The sequence below is a fragment of the Taudactylus pleione genome, unplaced genomic scaffold, assembly GCF_031769625.1.
Source record: "Taudactylus pleione unplaced genomic scaffold, aTauple2 ptg000019l, whole genome shotgun sequence".
In the NCBI taxonomy this organism is placed as follows: domain Eukaryota; kingdom Metazoa; phylum Chordata; class Amphibia; order Anura; family Myobatrachidae; genus Taudactylus; species Taudactylus pleione.
In genome coordinates this window covers 9,263,547-9,290,923 of record NW_028284421.1, presented here as the reverse complement: position 1 = coordinate 9,290,923, position 27,377 = coordinate 9,263,547, and the positions used below count along the sequence as shown (strand labels likewise).

At 44.6% G+C, this 27,377-nt stretch overlaps 1 protein-coding gene across 7 annotated transcripts in view; it reads right to left on the bottom strand.

Annotated features, from left to right (window-relative positions):
- LOC148540320 (bone morphogenetic protein 7-like) overlaps window positions 1-27,377 on the bottom strand; it is a 217,603-nt gene that overhangs the window by 175,592 nt on the left and 14,634 nt on the right. Inside the window, exon 2 of one of the 7 annotated variants that reach the window (XM_088443291.1) lies at window positions 1,571-1,684. The exons of the other annotated variants lie outside the window; for them this stretch is intronic. The gene's annotated coding sequence lies outside the window, so the exon portion shown is untranslated. The remainder of the gene's footprint in view (window positions 1-1,570; window positions 1,685-27,377) is intronic. 7 annotated transcript variants of the gene reach the window in all.

Genomic DNA, 27,377 nt, shown 5'->3' with positions numbered 1-27,377 from the left:
TTTTTTTTCAGTTCCTTTACAAAGGTCATATTGATTGAAAGTTTAATTGGTCTAGTTTTTGAGACAATACGTTTTCACCATTTTTATTTTAGAGAGAGGAACTATATATCTAATGCAACTATTATAAACCCCCCCAAAATGAAGCATTGTTAAATTAATGACCTCAACTCCAAACTAATTAGCCCTTACATCACCATTTTTAAATCATTAACAAGACTCCAAACATTGCTCTAATTCAGCATGCTTACAAAAAACAAATGCACACACGGCGCATAGTCACACCATAGCGTGGTATGGGACATGTCTATATTGCTCCTTACTTCACTCACCTAATATACCCCTGCATTGCCAAACAAGCAGTAGCTGTGCACAGCATCATTACAGTTGGGGAGGTATGCAATACTATGCTGCATAATTTGTGCATGTTAACAATGACATAGGCATCATTAAATACAATTATTGTGATATGCGGGCACCCTATAGATTACATTTTAGACCTGCTAACAAATCATTATCTTTAATTTGATGTTTATGGCATCAAAGTGTCTACAGAGCAATACAAGGGGAAAAACATAAAATGTACAACAGCTAACTATAGTGTAAGTACAAAATACTACTATAACACCCCAGACTGGGTCAGACACATAACAGGGGCAAAAGTCTGAAAATCTTATGCCTTTATTTTATATGCAGACAGTCATGCATATAGTACAGGAATTCCCAACCACGGTCCTCAAGGCACACTAACAGTCCAGGTTTTAAGGATAACCATACTTAGTACCTCAGTTATTTTGATTCAACCATCTGTGATCAACCATGGATATCACTAAAACCAGGACTGTTAGTATGCCTTGAGGACCGAGGTTGGGAATCACTGATGTAGTATGTATAATTACTGGCATGTTCACAGACAATTGCAGATTAAATGCATCCAAACATGTCATTTATGATGCGGTCTTGGCAGACTATGAAATAACTATAATCCTCAAGTTATGTTTTCTGGATTAGATTAATTTTGAACCTGGTAATGGCCCTGGAAATTAGGTACAATTGTCAAATTATAAACAGTAATATGCCAGCATAGCATCATGGCTCATCCCCCGCTGCAACATATCCATACAGAGACAATAGGTAGAAGTTTATTAAGTAATGTATTACTGATTAGCAAAGTATAAAATAAAAACAGAATGTGTTACCTCTGCAGGACTATGTTGGTAGATCCAAATTTTGGACCAACTAGTATACAGTAAATGCAGATGTAAGTGGCAAAACGAAGGTGTTCCATTTTCTGTGTACTTTTTATTTATCCCTAGGCACAGTAAGCTGCTAATGTAACCTTGTTGTAAACACACTAGTGAATTGGAATGTTCTTTTACACTAGAAGCATCATCTGACAATTGTATTTCAAAAGTATCAAGATCAAGGAGCGGTGCACTGAAAGAATTTATTAATCTTTAATTTTTCTTAAAATAATTAACATTTTCCGTAGTACAATATGTAAGGGCTTCTAATACTGGTGGTAAGCAGGGTCTGAAACCATCCGTTGAATGACCACATGGCAAAAGATTACCTGCAGCAGCAACCCTCCTTTTCGCCCTCTAGACACTCAGTTGTCCAACAGGCAGCTTCTAGCCATCCTGTGTTCTCACCACCACATGCTCTCTCCATTTTCATAGGGAGAGGACTGTGGAATAAAGAGTAAGAAGAAGAGGTGAGAAACACCATTTGTTGCTTTAAATTTAAATATGCCAATTAATTTTGTTACAGGGGTTAGGCTAGCAAGCCCATCTGGCAGTTAACTGAGAGTTTTGTCTTTCATTCCACACTTGGTGATCAATTATACCTGTAAAGTGGACTTGATAAAAATCACCACAGGATGCCAAAGAACTGAAGAAATGTGACTTTACTAGCAGGAGACATTACCAACATGGCCGCTGGGGCAACTTCCGCCATCTACAATACAGCACACAACTACAGTGTCATCAGTTATTTACAAATGTCTCAGCACATTTTGTGATCTCCAGAAAAAGGTGTGCTACTTGCAGAACTCAGTCAGTAGTAGGGGTGAGCTGGTTCGGATTTCTGAAATCCGAATCCCCCCGAGCCCCCCCGATCCGAGTCAGGCTCGACTTTTCCCGCCTGACTCGGATCTGAAATCGAGGCAAAACGTCATCATTCCGCCTTCCGAGTCTCGCGGGTTTTGGATCCTATATAAGGTACCCACGTCGGCGCCATTTTCTCACTCGGCTGTGGACAGTGAAGAAGGAGGGTGGGAGTTAGGGCTGGCTGGGCAGTGTAGTGTAGTGTAGTGCAGTGCAGTGCAGTGCTGTGCTGTGCTGCTGTTGTCCATAGGGGCTGTGTCCACTCCTCCAAAGTCCATAGGGGCTGGCTGTGTTGTGCTGTGCTGCTGTTGTCCATAGGGGCTGTGTCCACTCCTCCAAAGTCCATAGGGGCTGGCTGTGTTGTGCTGTGCTGTTGTCGTCCATAGGGGCTGTGTCCACTCCTCCAAAGGCCATAGGGGCTGGCTGTGTTGTGCTGTGCTGCTGTTGTCCATAGGGGCTGTGTCCACTCCTCCAAAGGCCATAGGGGCTGGCTGTGTTGTGCTGTGCTGCTGTTGTCCATAGGGGCTGTGTCCACTCCTCCAAGTCCATAGGGGCTGGCTGGACTGTGTTGTGCAGTCAGTTGTCCATAGGGGCTGTGTCCACTCCTCCAAGTCCATAGGGGCTGGCTGGACTGTGTTGTGCAGTCAGTTGTCCATAGGGGCTGTGTCCACTCCAAAGTCCTGTGCAGTGTCCCAGTCCTAAAGGGGTGCTGTAGTGTTGTCCAGGGGGTGCTTTGTCCATCAGGGGTGCTCCCCCATGTGCAAAAAAAATTTAAAAATTCTGTGTTTGTGAATTGTGTGCACTGTGGCTGCACGTGCATCAACAAAGGAGCAGCGCCAAGCGTGCGCCTGTGTCCCATAAGTAAAAGGCCGGCTGGCTTGTCCATTAAAGGGTGCTGTAACCCCCAAAGGGCACTCCAAACAAAATAAAAATATATATTTTTTGTGTTTGTGAATTGTGTGCGCAGTAGCCGCACGTGCATCAGCAAAGTAGTGCCAAGCGTGCGCCTGTGTCCCATAAATAAAGGGCCGGCTGGATTGACCACTAAAGAGTGCTGTAACCCCCAAAGTGCACTCCAAACAAAATAAAAAAATATTTTGTGTTTGTGAATTGTGTGGGCTGTAGCTGCACGTGCATCAACAAAGGAGCAACGCCAAGCGTGTGCCTGTGTCCCATAAGTAAAGGGCCGGCTGGCTCATTTCTTAAAGGGTGGTGTAACCCACAAAGTGCACTAGTCTCCAACAAAAATAAAAAATTATTTTCTGTTTTTGTGTGCGCCTTAGCCGCACGTATATATCAATATAACATAAATGGAGGACCAAACTTTCTCCGATAAAAATAAAATAGGGAAAGATCAAGAACCACTTCCTCCTAGTGCTGAAGCTGCTACAACTAGTCATGACATAGACGATAACATGCCATCAACGTCGTCTGCCAAGGCCGATGCCCAATGTCATAGTAGAGGGCACATACAATCCCAAATGGCAAAGTTCAGGAAAAAGACCTTGAAAAAAACATTTAAATCATCTGAAGAGAAACCTAAACTTGCCAATATGCCATTTACGACACGGAGTGGCAAGGAATGGCTAAGGTCTTTCCCTATGTTCATGACTAGTAGTTCAGCTTCACATGACGATGGAAGCCCTCCTCCCACTAAAAAAATCAAACGAGTTAAGCTGGCAAAAGCACAGCGAAGAACTGTGTGTTATAAGAAGATATCACAAATCCCCAAGGAGAGTCCAAGTGTGGTGGTGGTTGCGATGCCTGACCTTCCCAGCATTGGAAGGGAAGAGGTGGCTCTTTCCACCATTTGCACGCCCCCTGCAAGTGCTGAAAGGAGCACCCACAGTCCACTTGCTGATATGCAAATTGAAGATGTCACTGTTGAAGTACAACAGGATGAGGATACTGGTGTAGCTGGCGCTGAGGAGGAAGTTGGCGAGGAGGATTCTGGTGGTGATGTGGTTTGTTTAAATCAGGCTCCGGTGGAGACAGTTGTTGTCCATGGGATGAAAAAGCCCATCACGGTCATGCCTGGGCAGAAGACCAAACATTCCACCTCTTTGGTCTGGCAATATTTCTATCCAAATCCGGACAACTGTCTTGCCATATGTACCATATGTAAAGTAGGGGTGAGCGGGTTCGGATTTCTGAAATCCGAACCCCCCCGATCCGAGTCCGATCCGAGTCAGGCTCGACTTTTCCCGCCTGACTCGGATCTGACATCGAGGCAAAACGTCATCATCCCGCCTTCCGAGTCTCGCGGGTTTTGGATCCTATATAAGGTACCAGCGTCGGCGCCATTTTCTCACTCGGCTGTGGACAGTGAAGAGGGAGGGTGGGAGTTAGTGCTGTGTAGTGTAGTGTAGTGTAGTGCTGCTGTTGTCCACTACTTCAAAGTCCATAGGGGCTGGCTGTGTTGTGCTGTGCTGCTGTTGTTAATAGGGGCTGTGTCCACTACTTCAAAGTCCATAGGGGCTGGCTGGACTGTGTTGTGCAGTCAGTTCCAAAGTCCTGTGCAGTGTCCCAGTCCTAAAGGGGTGCTGTAGTGTTGTCCAGGGGGTGCTCTGTCCATCAGGGGTGCTCCCCCCAAGTGCTAAAAAAATAATATATTTTCTGTGTTTGTGAATTGTGTGCGCAGTAGCCGCACGTGCATCAACAAAGTAGTGCCAAGAGTGCCCCTGTGTCATAAGTAAAGGGCCGGCTGGCTTGACCGTTAAAGGGTGCTGTAACCCCCGAAAGTACACTCCAGTCCAAACCAAAAAAAAATTATTTTCTGTGTTTGTGAATTGTGTGCGCAGTAGCCGCACGTGCATCAACAAAGTAGTGCCAAGCGTGCGCCTGTGTCATAAGTAAAGGGCCGGCTGGCTTGACCGTTAAAGGGTGCTGTAACCCCTGAAAGTACACTCCAGTCCAAACCAAAAAAAAATTATTTTCTGTGTTTGTGAATTGTGTGCGCAGTAGCCGCACGTGCATCAACAAAGTAGTGACAAGCGTTCGCCTGTGTCATAAGTAAAGGGCCGGCTGGCTTGACCGTTAAGGGTGCTGTAACCCCCGAAAGTACACTCCAGTCCAAACCTAAAAAAAAATTATTTTCTGTGTTTGTGAATTGTGTGCGCAGTAGCCGCACGTGCATCAACAAAGTAGTGCCAAGAGTGCGCCTGTGTCATAAGTAAAGGGCCGGCTGGCTTGACCGTTAAAGGGTGCTGTAACCCCCGAAAGTACACTCCAGTCCAAACCAAAAAAAAATTATTTTCTGTGTTTGTGAATTGTGTGCGCAGTAGCCGCACGTGCATCAACAAAGTAGTGCCAAGCGTGCGCCTGTGTCATAAGTAAAGGGCCGGCTGGCTTGACCGTTAAAGGGTGCTGTAACCCCTGAAAGTACACTCCAGTCCAAACCAAAAAAAAATTATTTTCTGTGTTTGTGAATTGTGTGCGCAGTAGCCGCACGTGCATCAACAAAGTAGTGCCAAGCGTGCGCCTGTGTCATAAGTAAAGGGCCGGCTGGCTTGACCGTTAAGGGTGCTGTAACCCCCGAAAGTACACTCCAGTCCAAACCTAAAAAAAAATTATTTTCTGTGTTTGTGAATTGTGTGCGCAGTAGCCGCACGTGCATCAACAAAGTAGTGCCAAGAGTGCGCCTGTGTCATAAGTAAAGGGCCGGCTGGCTTGACCGTTAAAGGGTGCTGTAACCCACAAAGTACACTCCAGTCCAAACCGAAAAAAAATTTATTTTCTGTGTTTAGCCGCACGTATATATCAAATCGATATAACATAAATGGAGGACCAAACTTTCTCCGATAAAAATAAAATAGAGAAAGATCAAGAACCACTTCCTCCTAGTGCTGAAGCTGCTGCCACTAGTCATGACATAGACGATAACATGCCATCAACGTCGTCTGCCAAGGCCGATGCCCAATGTCATAGTAGAGGGCACATACAATCCCAAATGGCAAAGTTCAGGAAAATGACCTTGAAAAAGACATTTAAATCATCTGAAGAGAAACGTAAACTTGCCAATATGCCATTTACGACACGGAGTGGCAAGGAACGGCTAAGGTCGATCCCTAGTATGTTCATGACTAGTGGTTCAGCTTCACATGACGATGGAAGCACTCCTCCCACTAAAAAAATCAAAAGAGTTAAGCTGGCAAAAGCACAGCGAAGAACTGTGCTTTCTAAGAAGATATCACAAATCCCCAAAGAGAGTCCAAGTGTGGTGGTGGTTGCGATGCCTGACCTTCCCAGCACTGGACGGGAAGAGGTGGCTCTTTCCACCATTTGCACGCCCCCTGCAAGTGCTGAAAGGAGCACCCACAGTCCACTTGCTGATATGCAAATTGAAGATGTCACTGTTGAAGTACAACAGGATGAGGATACTGGTGTAGCTGGCGCTGAGGAGGAAGTTGGCGAGGAGGATTCTGATGGTGATGTGGTTTGTTTAAATCAGGCTCCGGGGGAGACAGTTGTTGTCCGTGGGATGAAAAAGCCCATCACGGTCATGCCTGGGCAGAAGACCAAACATTCCACCTCTTTGGTCTGGCAATATTTCTATCCAAATCCGGACAACAACTGTCTTGCCATATGTACCATATGTAAAGGTGAAATAAGTAGGGGTAGGGACGTCAACCACCTAGGAACATCCTCCCTTATACGGCACCTGCAGCGCGTTCATAAAAAGTTACTGTCAAGTTCAGAAACTTTGGCTCAGACCGTAAGCAGTCCAGGGACACCTAAATCCCGTTGTCCTGTTGTATCCAAGCGCCTGCAAACCACACCGTCAACTCCCTCCTCGTCAATTTCCTCCTTAGTCAGGATCGGAAGTAGTCCTGAAGGCCATATCACTGGCATGACTGACTCTCCTATCCGGGATTCCTCCGGAGGATCCTGCATTGCTACGCCTACTGCTGCCGCTGCTGCTGTTGCTGCTGCTGCTGGGAGTCGTTCATCATCCCAGAGAGGAAGTAGGAACACCACTACTTTTACTAAACAATTGACCCTCCAACAGTCCTTAGCGAGGAGGATGAAGTACGACAGCAGTCATCCTGAAGCAAAACGTATAACTGAGGCCTTGACTGCTATGTTGGTGTTAGACGTGCGTCCGGTATCCGCCATTAGTGCAGTGGGATTTAGACAATTGATGGAGGTAGTGTGTCCCCGGTTCCAAATCCCGTCTAGATTCCACTTCACTAGGCAGGCGATACCGAGACTGTACAGAAACGTCAGAAAAAGTGTCCTCAGTGTCCTGAAAAATGCCGTTGTACACAATGTCCACTTAACCACGGACATGTGGACAAGTGGAACAGGGCAGACTAAGGACTATATGACTGTGACAGCCCACTGGGTAGATGTATCACCTTACGCAGCAACAGCAGCAGCGTCACCAGTAGCAGCATCTCAGAAACGCCAGCTCGTTACAAGGCAGGCTACGCTGTGTATCACCGGTTTCAGTAAGAGGCACACCGCCGACAACCTCTTAGAGAAACTGAGGGAAATCATCGCCCAGTGGCTTACCCCACTTAGACTCTCCTGGGGATTTGTGATATCTGACAACGCCACCAATATTGTGCGGGCATTACATCTGGGCAAATTCCAGCACGTCCCATGTTTTGCTCACACAATAAACTTGGTGGTGCAGAATTTTCTGAAAAGCGACAGGGGCGTGCAGGAGACGCTTTGGGTGGCCCGAAAAATTTCTGGCCACTTTCGCCATTCAGCGACTGCGTGCCGAAGACTGGAGCGCCAGCAAACACTCTTGAACCTGCCCCGCCATCACCTGAAGCAAGAGGTTGTGACGCGGTGGAACTCAACCCTCTATATGCTTCAGAGGATGGAGGAGCAGCAAAAGGCCATACAAGCCTATACATCCACCTATGACATAGGCAAAGGAGGGGGTATGCACCTGACTCAAGCGCAGTGGAGAATGATTTCCGTGTTGTGCAAGGTTCTTCAGCCCTTCGAACTTGCCACACGTGAAGTCAGTTCAGACACTGCCAGCTTGAGTCAGGTCATTCCCCTCATCAGGCTTTTGCAGAAGCAGCTGGAGAAAGTGAAGGAGGAGCTAAGACGGAGCGATTCCGCTCGGCATGTGGGACTTGTGGATGAAGCCCTTCATTCGCTTTGCCAGGATTCCAGGGTGGTCAATCTGTTGAAATCAGACCACTACATTTTGGCCACCGTGCTTGATCCTAGGTTTAAAGCCTATGTGGTGTCTCTCTTTCCGGCCGACACAAGCCTGCAGAGGTGCAAAGACCTGCTGGTGAACACACTGTCAGCTGAAGCGGAACGTGACACGTCAACGGCTCCTTCTTCATTTTCTCCCGCAACTGGGGCTGCCAGGAAAAAACTTAGGTATCCTAAGCAACCCGCTGGCGGTGATGCAGGGCAGGCAGGACCAAGTTTGGACATCTGGTCCGGACTGAAGGACCTGGCAACAATTTCTGACATGTCTACTGTCACTGCATATGATACTGTCACCATTGACAGAATGGTGGAGGATTACATCGGTGACAGCATCCAAGTAGGCATGTCAGACAGTCCATACCTGTACTGGCAGGAAAAAGAGGCAATTTGGAGGCCCCTGTACAAACTGGCTCTATTTTACCTGAGTTGCCCCCCCTCCAGTGTGTACTCCGAAAGAGTGTTTAGTGCAGCCGGGAACCTTGTCAGCGAAAGGCGTAGGAGGTTGCTTCCACAGAATGTGGAGAAGATGATGTTCATCAAAATGAATTATCAGCTCTTCCAGGGAGACCAGCCTCCAGAAGGTACAGAGGGACCTGTGGTGGTGGATTCAAGTGGGGACGAGTTAATACTTTGTGAGGATGAGGATGTACACACTGAAGAGGGTGAGGAATCGGTGGATGAGGAGGATGAGGATGACATCTTGCCTCCGTAGAGCCAGTTTGTGCAGGGACACATTAATTGCCAGCTTGTTTTGTGGGGGCCCAAACGAACCAATCATTTCAGCCACAGTTGTGTGGCAGACCCTGGCGCTGAAATGATTGATTTGTTAAAGTGTGCATGTCCTGTTTATACAACATAAGGGTGGGTGGGAGGGCCCAAGGACAATTCCATCTTGCACCTCTTTTTTTCTTTGCATTATGTACAGTTTGGGGCCTAGTTTTTCTAACTGCCATCCTGCCTGCCACTGCAGTGTCACTCCTAGATGGGTCACGTGTTTGTGCCGCCCACTCGTGTCGCTTAGCATAGTCATCCAGCTACCTCGGTGCAACCTTTTGGACATAAAAACACTATTGTGAGGTGTGAGGTGTTCAGAATAGACTGGAAATGAGTGGAAATTAAGGTTATTGAGGTTAATAATAGCATAGGAGCAGAAAAACCTACAAATTCTGTGATTTTAGCTGTTTTTATGCTTTTTTTCAAAAAAATACAGATCCAAAACACAAAACCCAGAACCCAAAACACGGAAGGGTGGTTTTGGCAAAACCAATCCAGATCCAAAACACGAAGAAAGATCCAGATCCAAAACCAAAACACAAAACACGAAAAGTGGCCGGTGCACACCCCTAATGTAAAGGTGAAATAAGTAGGGGTAGGGACGTTAACCACCTAGGAACATCCTCCCTTATACGGCACCTGCAGCGGGTTCATAAAAAGTTACTGTCAAGTTCAGAAACTTTGGCTAAGACCGTAAGCAGTCCAGGGACACCTAAATCCCGTTGTCCTGTTGTATCCAAGCGCCTGCAAACCACACCATCAACTCCCTCCTCGTCAATTTCCTCCTTAGTCAGGATCGGAAGTAGTCCTGCAGGCCATGTCACTGGCATGACTGACTCTCCTATCCGGGATTCCTCCGGAGGATCCTGCATTGCTACGCCTCCTGCTGCCGCTGCTGCTGGGAGTCGTTCATCATCCCAGAGAGGAAGTAGGAACACCACTACTTTTACTAAACAATTGACCCTCCAACAGGAGGATGAAGTATGACAGCAGTCATCCTGAAGCAAAACGTATAACTGAGGCCTTGACTGCTATGTTGGTGTTAGACGTGCGTCCGGTATCCGCCATTAGTGCAGTGGGATTTAGACAACTGATGGAGGTAGTGTGTCCCTGGTTCCAAATCCCATCTAGATTCCACTTCACTAGGCAGGCGATACCGAGACTGTACAGAGACGTCAGAAAAAGTGTCCTCAGTGTCCTGAAAAATGCCATTGTACCCAATGTCCACTTAACCACGGACATGTGGACAAGTGGAACAGGGCAGACTAAGGACTATATGACTGTGACAGCCCACTGGGTAGATGCTTCACCTTACGCAGCAACAGCAGCAGCGTCACCAGTAGCAGCATCTCAGAAACGCCAGCTCGTTCCAAGGCAGGCTACGCTGTGTATCACCGGTTTCAGTAAGAGGCACACCGCCGACAACCTCTTAGAGAAACTGAGGGAAATCATTGCCCAGTGGCTTACCCCACTTAGACTCTCCTGGGGATTTGTGATATCTGACAACGCCACCAATATTGGGCGGGCATTACATCTGGGCAAATTCCAGCACGTCCCATGTTTTGCTCACACAAACTTGGTGGTGCAGAATTTTCTGAAAAGCGACAGGGGCGTGCAGGAGACGCTTTGGGTGGCCCGAAAAATTTCTGGCCACTTTCGCCATTCAGCGACTGCATGCCGAAGACTGGAGCGCCAGCAAACACTCTTGAACCTGCCCCGCCATCACCTGAAGCAAGAGGTTGTGACGCGGTGGAACTCAACCCTCTATATGCTTCAGAGGATGGAGGAGCAGCAAAAGGCCATTCAAGCCTATACATCCACCTATGACATGGAGGAAAGGCAAAGGAGGGGGGTATGCACCTGACTCAAGCGCAGTGGAGAATGATTTCCATGTTGTGCAAGGTTCTCCAGCCCTTCGAACTTGCCACACGTGAAGTCAGTTCAGACACTGCCAGCTTGAGTCAGGTCATTCCCCTCATCAGGCTTTTGCAGAAGCAGCTGGAGAAAGTGAAGGAGGAGCTAAGACGGAGTGATTCCGCTCGGCATGTGGGACTTGTGGATGAAGCCCTTCATTCGCTTTGCCAGGATTCCAGGGTGGTCAATCTGTTGAAATCAGACCACTACATTTTGGCCACCGTGCTCGATCCTAGGTTTAAAGCCTATGTGGTGTCTCTCTTTCCGGCCGACACAAGCCTGCAGAGGTGCAAAGACCTGCTGGTGAAAACACTGTCAGCTGAAGCGGAACGTGACACGTCAACAGCTCCTTCTTCATTTTCTCCCGCAACTGGGGCTGCCAGGAAAAAACTTAGCTATCCTAAGCAACCCGCTGGCGGTGATGCAGGGCTGGCAGGACCAAGTTTGGACATCTGGTCCGGACTGAAGGACCTGGCAACAATTTCTAACATGTCTACTGTCACTGCATATGATACTGTCACCATTGACAGAATGGTGGAGGATTACATCGGTGACAGCATCCAAGTAGGCATGTCAGACAATCCGTACCTGTACTGGCTGGAAAAAGAGGCAATTTGGAGGCCCCTGTACAAACTGGCTCTATTTTACCTGAGTTGCCCCCCCTCCAGTGTGTACTCCAAAAGAGTGTTTAGTGCAGCCGGGAACCTTGTCAGCGAAAGGCGTAGGAGGTTGCTTCCACAAAATGTGGAGAAGATGATGTTCATAAAAATGAATTATCAACTCTTCCAGGGAGACCAGCCTCCAGAACGTACAGAGAGACCTGTGGTGGTGGATTCCAGCGGGGACGAGTTAATTCTCTGTGAGGATGAGGATGTACACAACACTGAAGAGGATGAGGAATCGGTGGATGAGGAGGATGAGGACGACATCTTGCCTCCGTAGACCCAGTTTGTGCAGGGACAGATTAATTGCCAGCTTGTTTTGTGGGGGCCTAAACGAACCAATCATTTCAGCCACAGTCGTGTGGCAGACCCTGGCGCTGAAATGATTGGTTTGTTAAAGTGTGCATGTCCTGTTTATACAACATAAGGATGGGTGGGAGGGCCCAAGGACAATTCCATCTTGCACCTTTTTTTTTTCTTTGCATTATGTACAGTTTGGGGTCTAGTTTTTCAAACTGCCATCCTGTCTGCCACTGCAGTGCCATTCCTAGATGGGCCACGTGTTTGTGCCGCCCACTCGTATCGCTTACCATATTCATCCAGCTACCTCGGTGCAACCTTTTGGACATAAACACACTATTGTGAGGTGTGAGGTGTTCAGAATAGACTGGAAATGAGTGGAAATTAAGGTTATTGAGGTTAATAATAGCATAGGAGCAGAAAAACCCACAAATTCTGTGATTTTAGCTGTTTTTTAAAAAAAAATACAGATCCAAAACGCAAAAACCAGAACCCAAAACATGGAAGGGTGGTTTTGGCAAAACCAATCCAGATCCAAAACACGAAGAAAGATCCAGATCCAAAACACAAAACTTGAAAAGTGGCCGATGCACACCCCTAGTCAGTAGTAGGAACACACCGTAAAATGAGATTAATTTACCAAACACTAATGTTCAAGACTTTGGCCCTCATTCAGAGCCACTCGCTATTTGCGGTCGTTCGTTCTAAAACTAGGGGTGGCTATTCAAATGAACCGTTCGCTGTTTGCGGTCTGTTCACGCCTCTATGTCTGAACGAGCGAACAAAACTTGCGTTCGTTTTTTGGAAAAATACGCCCTCTGGCCGCTCACATCCTACGTCATGTCCGCTATTTATTAGATTAATCGAGTACATCGACAAGGGTATGAACTGCTCGCTATTCTTGGGGTTGGTGTTTGCTACCACAATTTTGCGAGCAGTTCTGACTATAAAATAACCCAGTGACGTGGTCCATGACGCTGCTGTTTTAAATATGCACACCCATAAAACGCCCGTTTTGACATTTAAGCACGCCTGCGTTCTGATTTCCACTCCCCATTTTCAAGCACCTTCACCTGTTACCACCCACATACGCCTCCTCCTGTCACTCAAAATAGCAGGCATTCGCTATTTTGCGAGCACATGAATTTCGGCCGCACTGACTGGTTCGCGCATGCGTATAACGATCCGTACGCATGCGCAGTTGGGCAAACATCGCTCAGAGCGAACGAGCTGCCGCTTACGAGTGGCTCTGAATCAGGCCCTTTATTTACTATCTGCTCTTTAGCAGAAATCCTTAAGTTCCACTTACAGTATAGTTAAAATAAGAATACAGAGGTCTTTACATATGACTGGAGTAGCATGAACTTGTAGGTTATGGGTCATTTCACATTTACTGTACTGTAGGTACATAAGAAGTTAAGTGATTTTAGTGTTTGGTATAGTATAGTGTGGTTTGAGCCAATCATTATAAGGTTTTAATTAAGTGGGGGTGTATCCAATCATTTATATTATTGTTCAGTCCTAGGGGCGGTCTCTTTCTTAGAAACTTTGGACAGGGGAGTACTACATTACTGTTCTTGGATTTGTGTAATTTGTTCTATTTTCTTTGATTGCTTTCTCTCCCTACATTCTTTTTGTGGTCTCTCCTACTCTCTCTGTCTTTTCCATACTTTGGCCCCTTCCTTCTATTCAACTTTTCTTTATTCAGGCATAGTACTGCTTACACCACTTCTACATCCAGGTGGGCATAGCTCGGGAGGGACGACGACACCAGCATGCATGATGGAGCATGTGGCAGGGCAGTTGTTTAAGGGACACACTGTGGCCATAACCAGAACGATGGCGCTTTCCAGGGTCATCGGGGGACTTTATCTGAGCTTCCTGGGGAGCCATCTTGCGGCTATCCTTCTACAGGAGCTGCAGGGGCCTGCTGCTGCCACTAGTGGTGTGTGTAGGGTTATCCCTCCTTGTCAGGATGTCTCTGTCTCCTGCTGTTGTCACTGAACTGTGGGTTTACCAGGGAGTGTTGCTGGCCTGCATTTGGGGATGAGGACTTTTGCTGAGGTTGTGGTGCAGCTCCCTTCTGTGTAGGCAACTATGGCTGCGTTGTGGGGGGGGGGGCGGCACGAGGGTACCTCTGTTGGTAGTGCAGCTGCTGTAGTGTTCTCAGCTGCTCCGTTATTGTACATTTCTACAGTGTCAGTGCTGTATGAATCACCAATTTCATCTTTGGTCCCCCATTTGACCATCGGACCAATGCTGGTCATTGCCTGAATAGCAGTCTTCTATGGCGTGTAGCCCAAATTTTAGGAGCGCATTAGAAAAGGGCATTATGTAAATGTTTTTGCTTTGACTAGCAAATCACGGAAGGTGTTGTCAGCAACAAAGAGGAAGGGTGGTTGTGGGCAGGATGCATACAGGTCTTACGCCCCTGCATGCAGCCAATTAAAGTATCTATAAATGGGTGCAGGGTGTGTGGGGCACACGGGCCCCCGGGTTCAGGGGGGCCCACACTGCACCCATAGGTAATTATACTTACCTCTCCGCCGATTCCAACAGTACTGCTCCACAGCACCAGACTGGCGCTGTAGAGCAGCAAACACTCACTGGGAAAATTGCGGCAGCCATTTTCACAGTGATTGGCGCATGTGCAAAAAAGATGTCCCCAGGAAAGCGCCATTTTTCCAGAGAGTCGCACATGCACTATAGATTCTAGCATGAAGCCAGGATCTACAGTGCTCAGTGCCACTGAGCCGCCGACAGAGAGGAGGGGGCCCAAACGGAGGCTGCACATGGGCCCACTCCTCTCTTAAAATGCCCATGGCTGCATGCTGCTTTGAGACACACCCAGCAGAGCACATGAATGTGAGCAGTTATTTTTATTTTATACATGAGTTGTTTCGCTGTGCACATTGTTTCACTTGGTGCACCTACAGCAAGGAGTTTAATAGGAAACATCATGGAAGTGAGGTCATAGAGTTTGGAAGGAGGTCAAAATTTTTGTGGATGCGACTCAGCCACAACAGATTCTTCAGGAGGCTGAATGGCAAAGGTGTCCTACCATGGGCCCAAAGTCCCCATTTCTTAAACCTGTTAATGGAAAGGGTTACAATTTCAATAATGGGTAGTGTACCAAGTGTGGGCGTGATGTCAGTCTGGCTGGAATTCTACTCACATTGGCGGGATTCTGGTTTTTTTTGTATGCCAATTTTTCAGACTGTTTTACCTCTCCCAGTCATTGGTGAAGTGCACATGTGTACTCCTAGGAATATACGCTTAGCGATGGAGGTTTTGAAGGAAAAGGTGTATATGGAGGAGAGGTTGGGGTGCATGGTGGGTCCATATGTGGACCTGCCAGCAGATGATATAGTGCTTTTACCTGTGGGAGTGGTCTCTAAGAAGACCCCTAGTAAATTTCAGTTTACCAAGCATTTGTCTTGCTCGTGGGGTTCCTCAGTGAACAGAATGCTATTGTCAGGTTGTTTATCAAATCTTTTGATTCAACCTTGGGCATTTTCTGGTCTTTTGGCAGAGGAGATCTCAAGTGCAAGATTAATGTTGAGTCAACTTTTAGGCTGCTGCACCCTGCCTGACACTTTGATACATGGGTTTAGGCTAGATGATGGCTTTTAAATTTCAGCTCATGGGTTGCTGTGTGTCGTGCTTATTTTGAGAGATTTGTTAACTTTTCACATAGGTGGCTTTCGCTCGGTACAGGAGAAAGTTTTATTGCACATTATTTCGATGATTTCTTGTTAGTGGGTCCTTCAGGGTCTCCTACTTGTGTGAAACTTCTTTTTGATGGTTATGCGTTATTCATGGAGTTTGGTGTCCACATTGCCCTTGATAAGTTGTAGGCCCTGTGTGCATTTTTTCCTATTTGGGTATTGACATTCATTAATAACTAAGTAGGGTAGGCTACTGGTGGATAAAGTGGCTAGGGGAAACAATGCTATTGTGTTTGCCTTAGCGTCAGGGAAGGTTACGTAAAAGCAGATGCAGTCATTGCAAGGTCTTTTGAATTTTGATTCCTGAGTTAGTGGGCAGAGTCGTCTTTAGAAATTTAGAACACATGACTTCTAGGATTTACAGGCCACGCCATTTTATTATGCATTCAAGAGAGATCTTTCAGGATCTTGTTATTTGGGATACTTTTTTGTCCCAAATTAACAGGATCCATATTTGGCCTTCTCTGCTGGAATCCAACCTCTGTCTTCAGTTATTTTTAGAAGTGGCAGGCTTTTCAGATTATGGGGCCTATTCAGCCAACAAATGGAGTGTCTGAAGAGTGGAACTGCAAAAGCTTGATAAGATTTTTTCTGTCATGGTAGCTTTTGAATGATCAGGGTTTCCTTTGGAGAGTAGAAGTGTTGTTTTCTTATGCAACAATCTCATTGTGGTCCATGCGGTCACAGGCAGTGCACATTTTTTATGCCTGGCATTCGACTCATAGCCCATATTGTTTTGAAATGCCCGAGGAATAATAACTCTTTCCACACTTGGCATCAGTCAGGTGTGGATAATGGGATTGCTGCCGGGCTGTCTCATTTTGCTTGGGCTAGGTTTCGGGAACTGCTGCCGCATGCATATTTAATTGGTGAGTTGTGCGTTATGTCTGGCAGACATGGAGGGTTTAGCCCATTGATCACTTGCTCCCATGATCTATTGGGCCTATCCAGTGGCCTGGACAGATTGGTGGTGGCTCATTAACAAAGAATGAAGGCAAGAGTGCTCATGCTTTTTGTTTCTCTCCTTTGCTTGGAGCGATTGGGTAAGTCTAGGTCGTTTGTGGGAAAAGTGTTGGCATGTATCCATTACAGTACTTTTTGCATTTGCATGGAGCCATAGATGTTAGGAAGAGTTACCTTTTGGCGTGCACTTTGAAAGGTAGGGCCAATTCTAGTTGCCCCATTGATTTGCATTTGCTTCCACAAATTCTTGAGGTAGTTTTGGGGCTTTGTGCATCCCCTTATGAGATGTTTTTGTATCTGCCCTCATTTGCCATTGCGTTACATGGCACTTTTTGGATGGGTGAATTGGTGTCACCTTTGAGGAGAGCCCATTCCCCTTTGCTTATGTTGCACATCTTTAAAAGCAATGTTTACGTGTGGTGTATGGTGTAGCACTCCAAGACCAACCAACAGAGTAGAGGTCGGTGGATCTCCTTTAATCGTTTCTCCGATCTCCGGATTTGTCTGATGCCATTGGTTTTGTCTCATCTTCAACATACTGTAGGCCTGAGGTGCCTGGTGCCTGGTTGATGCTTCTCCAGTTACCAAATAATAGTGTGGGTGGGTGTTTAAGCGCTGCATCTTGGCTCTCCGACTTTCCCAGTCTGATTCCAGTACTCTCTCATTCCACAATGATGCAGCTACGTCGACTGCTGCTGTGGCGGCTGGTCCATTCCTGACATTTGTGCACTCGGTATATGGAAATCTAAAATGTATAGATCATGATACCTTAGATTTTGCTCAGGTTTTAGTGTCCGAACTTGAGGGATAGCCACCTGCCACATAAATGAAACAAAGCCAGAAGTAAAAAACAAAAATTACTTGAGAAAGTTAGATTTTTTTTACTGCTGGTTATACTTGACTTTCGGCTCCATACCTCACCGGAAGGTTTTTTTGTTTTGCCTCATGTAAAGCTATGACACCCTGTCCACTTTTTAAATCTATCTATTGCAATTGGGTTTGTTTAAAATTGATCTGGGTATTTGATTGTAGATTTACAATTTAATAACATTATTTGTTTTGTTCCTTTATAGAGTCTTGAGTGGATAGTCATTTTATTTGGGTGCGGAGGCACTCCTATGTGTATTGGGTAGCACATTCTGCTGCTGTGGCTGATTTTGGGGGATACGGTGGGATTCCTTTCACAAAGTGCTCGCTCAATCTGCTGCTTCATATGGGTGTCCCTTATTTTAAGTTGTTCATTTGGGAGGTAATGAGCTTATTTCCAATACTTCTTTAGACTTCCAGTCTACCATCAGACAGGAACTTGTGGATTTGGCTTAAAGGTGGCCCTTTTGTCAGGTGTTCTGGTCAAACATTGTTCTCTGGCAAATGTGGCGTGGAGCGGATAGTCCAGTGACCCTTGATTTGGTGTTGAAGCATGTTAACGTGGTGGTAGGGCATGCTGTGACATCTTTTGGTGTAGTAATCCCTCATCCATTTTTCAGGTTTTCAGATCTCCATTGTTTGTGCCTGACAGTGTCCATCCATCTGAACAATGCAGGGATATTGTTTTTTGTACAAAAACTTATTTAAAGAGTTTTAGGTTTGAGTAATGTTTTTTGTGTATGGTGGTAGCTGCAGTTCCTGGTTGGGGCTTTACTTGGCCAGAAAAAATGGTCCCACCTTTGAGCTCTAGTTGGTGCCCTGAGGTGCTTTGGTTGACTTAGGCTGATATCACTCCAATGGGGTCATCAGCACCACTAGTCCAGGTGGGCTTCTCCTTATATTGGTTGGGGATTTTCTTTATATATATATATATATATATATATATATATAATCTTATTTACAGTTTCTTCTTATATAGCGCAGCATGTTCCATTGTGCTTTACAATTGGAAGCATTAATAGAACAAAGCAGGGTAATAACAGACAGATATATAGGTAGGAAAGCCCTGCTCACAATCTGTAGGAAAATACACCATTGATACCCAAGGATAAGTGCTATATATTGCATCTTGGTCCAGCTAGAATGCAGAGTCTCTTGGTAGGCTGCGTGATCCAGTCACAGGAATGTCAGTCAAATATCAGGAGGATGTGAAAGAAAGACAAATGTGTGAGGTTGTGTGTGGACTGTGAAAGGGGGCATAATTAGATATGGAAGCTATGAAAAGTTATGTGGGCAGCTCAGGAATCTGATAAGCTTGCCTGAAGAGGCAAGTTTTCAGAGAAGGCTTGAAGGATTGGAGACTAGAGGAGAGTCTTATTGTGCATGGTAAGGCATTCCATAGAGTGGGCGCATCCTGAAGAAAGTCCTGTATCCGTGAATGGGAGCAAGTAATGTGTGGGGATGAGAGACACAGATGTTGTGTTGAGCAAAGAGGTCAGATTGGTAGATATTTTGAAATTTGTGAAAAGATGTATGTTGGTGTGGTTTGGTTAATAGCCTTATGTGTAAAAGTATTTTATATTGCATACGATAGAAAACCGGCAACCAATGGAGGGACTGACAGAGTGGGGCAGCAGATGAACATTTGGCAGGGAAGATAAGCCACGCAGCTGCATTCATAATGGATTGTAATGGCGATAGCCTGTTTTTGGAAGTAAGGAGACTATTGCAATAGTCAATGCAGGAAATTAGTGCATGTATTAGCGTTTTTGCAGTGTCTTGTGTGAGATATGGTCAAATTTTGAATATGTTTTTTTAGATGTATGTAACATGGTTTTCAAACAGATTGAATGTGGGAAACAAAGGACAGTTCAGAGTCAAGTATGACACCTAGGCAGCGAGCAAGTGGGACAGGGTGGATTGCCAAGTTATCAACAGTGATAGAGAGATCAGGTTTTTAACTGTTATTGGCCAGTGGAAATATAATTCATTCTGTTTTAGAAATATTAAGTTTCAGGTGGCGGATGACATCCAAGATGAAATGGCAGAAAGACATTCACTGACAGGAACCAATACAGATAGTGATACATCAGGGGAGGATAGGTAGATTTGAGTGTCATCCGCATACAGATGGTACTGAATTCAAAAAGAGCAGATTAGTTTGCCAAGAGAGGTGGTATAGATTGAGAATAGCAGAGGACATAAGACAGAGCCTTGTGGGACTCCAACTTATAGAGGTAGCGAAGAGGAGGCAGAATCAGAAAAATTAACAGTAAAAGAGCGATCAGATAGGTAGGAAGAGAACCAAGAAAGAGCTGTGTCCTTAAGACCTTGGGATTGTAGTCTTAGTATGAGAAGAGAGTGGTCAACAGTGTCAAAAGCAGCAGAGAGATCTAGAAGAATTAGGAGTGAGTAATGGCCTTTAGCCTTGGCAGTGACCAGATCATTTACTACCTTAGTCAGTTCTGTCTCTGTGGAGTGTTGAGAATGAAATCTGGACTGAAGTGGGTCCAATAAGTTGTGTGAGTTAAGAAAAAGTGAGATGTGGGTGTAGACAAGGCTCTCAAGTAGCTTGGAGGGGCATGGGATCTAGGACGGTAATTTGAGAGAGTGTTAGGGTCAGAATTTAGGAGAGAGAAAGAGAAAAAGAGAAAGAGAAAGTGAGAAAGAAAGAGAAAGAGAATGAGAGGGAAAGAGAAAACATTTAAGTTAGGGCTGGGATGAGTACAGGAGACCGAGATTTACCGATTTGTGAGGGTATAGGATCTAGAGGAGAGGTAATAGAGGAGGATGAGAAGAGTGTAGATACTTCATCTTCGTTTGTGGGGTCAAATGAAGGGAATGTGCCAGATGGTTCAGGTAGGGAATTGATCAGGTCACTAGCTGAGGAAAAGCATACCATTTCATTTTGGCTTTTATCAACCCTATCCTTGAAATAGGAAGCAAGATCTTGTGCACAGGTAGTAGCAGGTGGGTTGGGTGTAAAAGTATTAAAAAGTCACTTGGGGTTAGAGGCTTGAGCAGAGATTAGAGATTGGAAATATGTTTGTTTGGCAGCATCCAGAGCAGTACGATAAGAGTTGTAGATAGTCTTATATATGAGGAAGTCACTTGGAGTACAAGACATTTTTGTCACTGACGTTCTATTTTATGTGAAAGTTTTTGTAGATGCCTTGTTAAGTTAGAATGCCATGGTTGACGTCTAAAGTCTACATGGTGTGTGATGGGTATCTGGAGCTACCCATCACACACCATGACCTAAATGGAGGGCTGTTTCGAGAATCTGGTTTAGGTGTGATGTAGCAGTCTTAGAAGTGAATGTATAAATTGGTGAGAGTAGTTGAAGAGAGGTAGATAGTTGTTGAAAGTTAATCGCATTAATATTTCTGTGTGTTTTAGGAGGTTTGATTGATTTTAATGACATTGAGTTTGATGTAACGGAGGAGAGTGTGCAGGTGATAAGGTTGTGATCTGAGAGAGGGAAAGGTGCATTAGTGAAATCAAAAACTGAGCATAGTCTGGTGAATACAAGATCAAGACAGTGGCCCTCCTGATGAGTAGAGGAGTCAGTCATTTGGGAGAGGCCAAGAAAGGAGGTTAAACAGAGTAGTTTGGAGGCATGAGGAGATTGTGGACTGTCAATGTGGATATTGAAATCACCCATAATGAAGGTGGAGATGTCTGGGGAATAGGAAGTGAGGGAGCCAGGCAGAAAAGTGTTCCAGAAATTGTTGAGGTGGCCAGGTGGGCGATAGATAGCAGCAATTCGCAGAGAGAAAGTCCTGATAGAATGTACTTCAAATGATGTAAATGTGAGTGAAAATACTTGTGGGAGAACTGTGTATGTGAAAGATTGGGACAGTAATATTCCTACCCCACCTCCTTTACAATTACCAGGCCTGGAGGTGTGTGAGAAGTGTAGGTTACCATGTGAAAGTGCAGCAGGGGAGACAGTGTCTGGTTTGTGTGAGCCATGTTTCTGTTATCGCCAGAAGGTTGAGGTTAGTTGAAATAAAAAGGTCATGGATGGATGTTAGCTTATTGCAGACAAAGCGTACATTCCATAAGACACAGTTTAGTGACTTGGAGGGTGAAGGGAGGCACGCAATGTTTATGAGGTTAGCTGGATTTACAGTTCATTGTGGGTGTGGCACGTGAGTTGGCCTGGATTTGGAGATATGTCACCAGCTAATAGAAGCTGCAGGAGAGAGATATAAATATAATTGTGGGATTTGTATGAAAGTTTTATATGGCGACAGGTTGTGGATGTTATTGTCAATGTGTATAGATAAGTTAAAAGCTCATGTGTGTTTGTAAGAGGAGAGTAGATTAATGAGGCAGCAATATGTACAGAAAGATGAGCTGCAGTGAGAGTAAAGGATGTAGTGGCCTTAGCAATGATTCCATGGAGTGAGATAATATAAATAAGTTTTTGATACATTGCGTTTTTTTTTTTTCTTATATTTTTGTATGTTTTGGGAAAAAACTAACTACTTTTATGAAATGTAATTGTAATTACCTCGTTTTTGATGTTGTTCAGTATGTGTGTGCGTGTGTGTACACAACAAGGACAGAGGCGGCACTCAGAGTCTTGCAAAAAATGGTGAACCCTACAACAGGGTGTTTAGTAGGTCAACGTTTCGAGGATCGAATCCCCTTCCTCAGGACAACATGTTGAGGAAGGGGATTCGATCCCCTTCCTCAACATGCCGCCTCTGTCCTTGTAGTACTTACTAGAGGGGTGCCTAGGAGGGCACCGTAGCCAGATAGAGTGCTGGGGCATGTTTTGGGATATAGATTATATATATATATATACACATACATATACACACACACACACACATATATACACACACACATACATACATAAAAACACAAAGTAAAAACAAATAACCCCCCCCCCCACAAATTAACACATTTATACATTGCAAATGTATGCTCATTGAAGAACTTTATGATAAACTTCACATACATTTTGCAACCTTTGGAGAATATAGGAAGTTGTATCTGCAATCTCCTACCTCATTATTATTAATGCTGTACACAAACAACACTGACTCCACTACTGGGATTAGATATATTCCATTTTAAGTGGCACATGTTATTGTAATAATCATTTTAATTTGCATTTATGTTGCTAAATGTGGTTAATAAATATACATTATATCTTATTAGTGTCGATTTCTATCATTAATAATTTGCATACAGTAAGTACTGTTATGACACAAGTTTCTGGAAAGATGTCAGTCAGGCCAAACTAGAAATGTATTTTGTTACACTGCTACACTGCATGTGCTATGTATAATGGTGACTAAACATTGAACGTACTGACATCAAGGGACCTGCGTGATAATACTGATGGATCTAGTTACTTCGAATGCTTACTAAAGAAATTAAATGATTAATTGGGTTATGGTCTAAAAGAGTGAGAATTGATTTAATTAAAATGGCTATTGCATATCAACAACAAATTGATTACTGTGAATGCATGCATGTCACGTACATACTTCAATTAAGGAACATTCTGATTTAATTTATTAGCATATGTCAAATGGCTGCAATTCCCTATCTCAAGTGTACATGGAAATATAGTTCCATTTAGGAATTAAAACTTTTCGTAGCAACTTTCCACACCACGCACAAGAAGTAATCAGGCGAATCAACACTGCACTAAAAACTTAAATTCTTGTCCTATATTTTTATTGGAACCCATTTTTTTCAGTATTGATGGGTGCTAAGCACACCAAATTAAAAAAAAACAAAAACCTTTCTTGTTGTGGAAGACTTCAAAGAGTGCTGGACTGGTCATCCAGTTGAAAATCTGTAAAGACAATAAGTTTTTTACTCCCATGATTGAATGTGAGTAGTAGATTATAATTTTTCTCTCTCAATGACTACAGATTTGTGCATTATACTATCTGCAATTGATCCATGATAACTCCCCATCATATATATAAAATTCATTGGTCTATTTGTTTGTCTGTCTGATTACGCATCTGACACCTGTGCACCGATTTGGATGAAACAAATGTGGATCCTGGCCAGGTTTTAAAGGGGGTTAGGATCCCAGATGGACCTCCTTTTGGTGTCCGCTGGGCAGAACTTTGACATGGGGAGCCGGTTCTTGGCCTTCAACTGGATGGGTTTCGGCATCAGATAATTGTCAAAGTCAAATAATTGGATATGATCGCTTTACAATTATTATCTGACGATATAGTAGTCTATAGTCTGATGACGTGTTACTAGGACGCTACTTTGCGTTGGTGCAGTCTGAAGCGCTAAAATGCATATTCACAACACACATACACTGATGTGCATAACGCACACACATATATATTTACATACATACACATGGATGCTCATCTGTATATATTCACATACATACAGACGCACATTTGCTATTTCAATACACAGATGCACATATGCGAACCCATATGTATAAAATGGTTCCCACACATTATAGTTAATAACCAGAGTTATTAAATGTATTGTTATCTAATAATTATGATGTGAGATGTACTTAAAAGATATCTAAGGTTCAGAATACAGTGGACATGTCATGTTTGGTATCATACTAAATCCCTGTTTATTTGCAGACATTCATTTCTATCGGCAAAGAAGTCGCATCATGCGTCCGTTAGTTATGGATGATGGGGAGTTATTAAGTAGAATGTTATTACTAGTATGCAGTGTTGTAGCCAGTATTAACCAGTTCTTTGGTGGGACATACACGATGTGAGCGTTGGAAGACTGAGCCATACCCCTGATGACACCGTATGAACTGACCAATGACCAGAAGCAAGAACCAATGAGAACCTGTCAATTTGTCCCCTTTGTTAACTCTGAAACCTGTAAGGTATATAGGCTGTGTCCGATCTCAGTGTACACACATCTTCTTGTTACCGCAGATTTCAGGATTGATGACTGTATACTGGGACCAGTGCGCACGCGTATGTATCGGCTGTACTATTTTATTGCTTTTTACTCTAATTGTTAACTCTTACATCGTGTTACCCCTTTTTACATAAATAACTTTTTGTGCTTTGGAACCACACGATTGGACTGGAAAGCAATTCTTTCTTAAGCGACTTCCAGTGCTAAATAGTGACTACATGGTATTCATATAATAAAACTGAATAACTTGAAGATGATTCAAAACCCAGACATTGCTGGGTACCTCAGCTAGTAACTAAATAAAAAAACTGTTCTAAAATAGTTTTGGTTAATGCTTTTGGAGAACAAAAACCAACAACCTTAGATGTTATATTGGAAGGATAGTAATTGGTACCTTAGGTTATTCACTGTGTAGCCTCTCTGTGGTAACAGCGTATTATCTTGTAGAATGTTCCTCCATGTTATGAATTTTAAAAATAACAGTAAAGTTTATTTCACAAGCTATTCCTAAATGTTTGAACAGAAATATGCATTCAATAACAGGTTATAGGCCCAGACTTAAAAACCAAACAATCGAGTGAAATCTGAAAAGTTGGAGTAGCAACTAGCAATAGTAAACTAAATAATCATCAGCTTTGGGAAATTAAAAGTTGAGATGCTAGAGATCACTTCTGTGAGATTATCCCATTCTTGGTTATCAACCTCTGGTCTTTCATCAGTCTGTTTGTCTGTCTGGTTATTCAGACACCACTGCACTGATTGGATTTAAACCAACGAGAGGTGGTCCAGTTGGATCCCGAACAAATTTTAGGGAGCTTAGGGACCCAGTTGGACTTTCCATTAGTGTATGCTAGGCAAAACTTTGAGCCTGTTCTGAGCCTTCCAATGGATGGATTTGTATGAAAACTTCACAGAACATTGGATCCCGGAAGACATAGTAGGGGCTTAAGGTCCGGTCTGACCTCCCATTGGTGTACGCTGGGCAGCCTTTTCTGGGCCTTCCACTGGATGGATTTGGATGAAAAATTGACAGAGAGGTGGCAATTGATCTGGGATGCCTAACAGAGTGGTTGGGGGTCCCGTTCAGACCTCACAGCAGAGTACGCTGGGCCGAACCATGATCCAGGGAGCCTGTTCTGGCCCTTCCACTGGATGGACTTGGATGACATCACATAATAAAACTCAAAGCTTTAAACCTTGGCAACCCTGGGTACTTCAGCTAGTTAGTAATAAAGACAGATGCAAACAACCATAAGCTTATTAAAGTTGACCAGATAATTAATTCTCATATCATATGTGAATTAAGTGCTTGTGGCAATACATTATAAAAGCTGCAAGAAAGTCTATGGGGTATATGCAATAGGTTCCAATTTTCTGGAGCAAGTGTGTTTATGGCGATATAGCCAATAAAATTAAAGTGGCAATTTGTTTTAAGGAAAAACAAACATGTTTTTTTTTCGGCTTTAAATTTAGTGGCAATGGGCCGGATTCAGAGTTGTACGCTATTGCCAATGTTCACACAGTTGAGCAACTTTTTGGAATTGCTCATTTGCAAAAACCGGAGGAATGTCTCACTGCGCACACACACAAGCTTTAGGTTTTACAAAAATATTTGCAATGTCTCCATGATTGCAAGGCCTGAGCAGACAACTGCGATCCATGGGTGTACCTGGGCGGTCGAGTAGGTGGCAAAAAGTGTTTGCAAAAGGAGGCCAGTTCTTGGGCATGTTATGGGAGTTCCAAGGGGGTGTCTGGTGACAGCTGCATTCCCAATTGCAGTACCAGTGTCAGAAACTATTTTTACAGAGAACATTGACCCGGAATCTTCGCAGCCTAGGACTGGAGGAGTCGATGTGCATCCAATGTTGTGTTGATGGTGGAGGTGCACACAATGCAGGTAGGGGAAGTGGGTGTAACATCAACATTTGCTCAGTCCATCGCACACTATTTAGGCAGGGAGTCTGTTAGCAGGCATAAGCATATTTTGGCATATACATTGCAAGCACGATTATAGCTGCAAATGCAATAGCGTACAACTCTGAATCAGGCCCTATATCATCAAAATCACACCAGTTCTAGCAAATTGAAACCTATTACATATAGGGGTGAGCGGGTTCGGATTTCTGAAATCCGAACCCCCCCGATCCTAGGCCGATCCGAGTCAGGCTCGACTTTTCCCGCCTGACTCGGATCTGAAATCGAGGCAAAACGTCATCATCCCGCCTTCTGGGTCTCGCGGGTTTTGGATTCTATATAAGGTACCTGCGTCGGCGCCATTTTCTCACTCAGCTGTGGACAGTGAAGAGGGAGGGTGGGAGTTAGGGCTGGCTGGGCTGTGTAGTGTAGTGTTGTGCTGTGCTGTGCTGCTGTTGTCCATAGGGGCTGTGTCCACTCCTCCAAAGTCCATAGGGGCTGGCTGTGTTGTGCTGCTGTTGTCCACAGGGGCTGTGTCCACTCCTCCAAAGTCCATAGGTGCTGGCTGTGTTGTGCTGTGCTGCTGTTGTCCATAGGGGCTGTGTCCACTCCTCCAAAGTCCATAGGGGCTGGATGGACTGTGTTGTGCAGTCAGTTCTCCATAGGGGCTGTGTCCACTCCAAAGTCCTGTGCAGTGTCCCAGTCCTAAAGGGGTGCTGTAGTGTTGTCCAGGGGGTGCTCTGTCCATCAGGGGTGCTCCCCCCAAGTGCAAAAAAAAAAAAATGTTTCTGTTTGTGAATTGTGTGCGCAGTAGCCGCAAGTGCATCAACAAAGTTGCGCCAAGCGTGCGCCTGTTTCATAGGTAAAGGGCCAGCGGGCTTGACCGTTAAAGGGTGCTGTAACCCTCAAAGTTCACTCCAAAAAAAAGAAAAATATATTTTCTGTGTTTGTGAATTGTGTGCACTGTGGCTGCACGTGCATCAACAAAGGAGCAGCGCCAAGCATGTGCCTGTGTCCCATAAGTAAAAGGGTCGGCTGGCTCATTTCTTAAAGGGTGGTGTAACCCACAAAGTGCA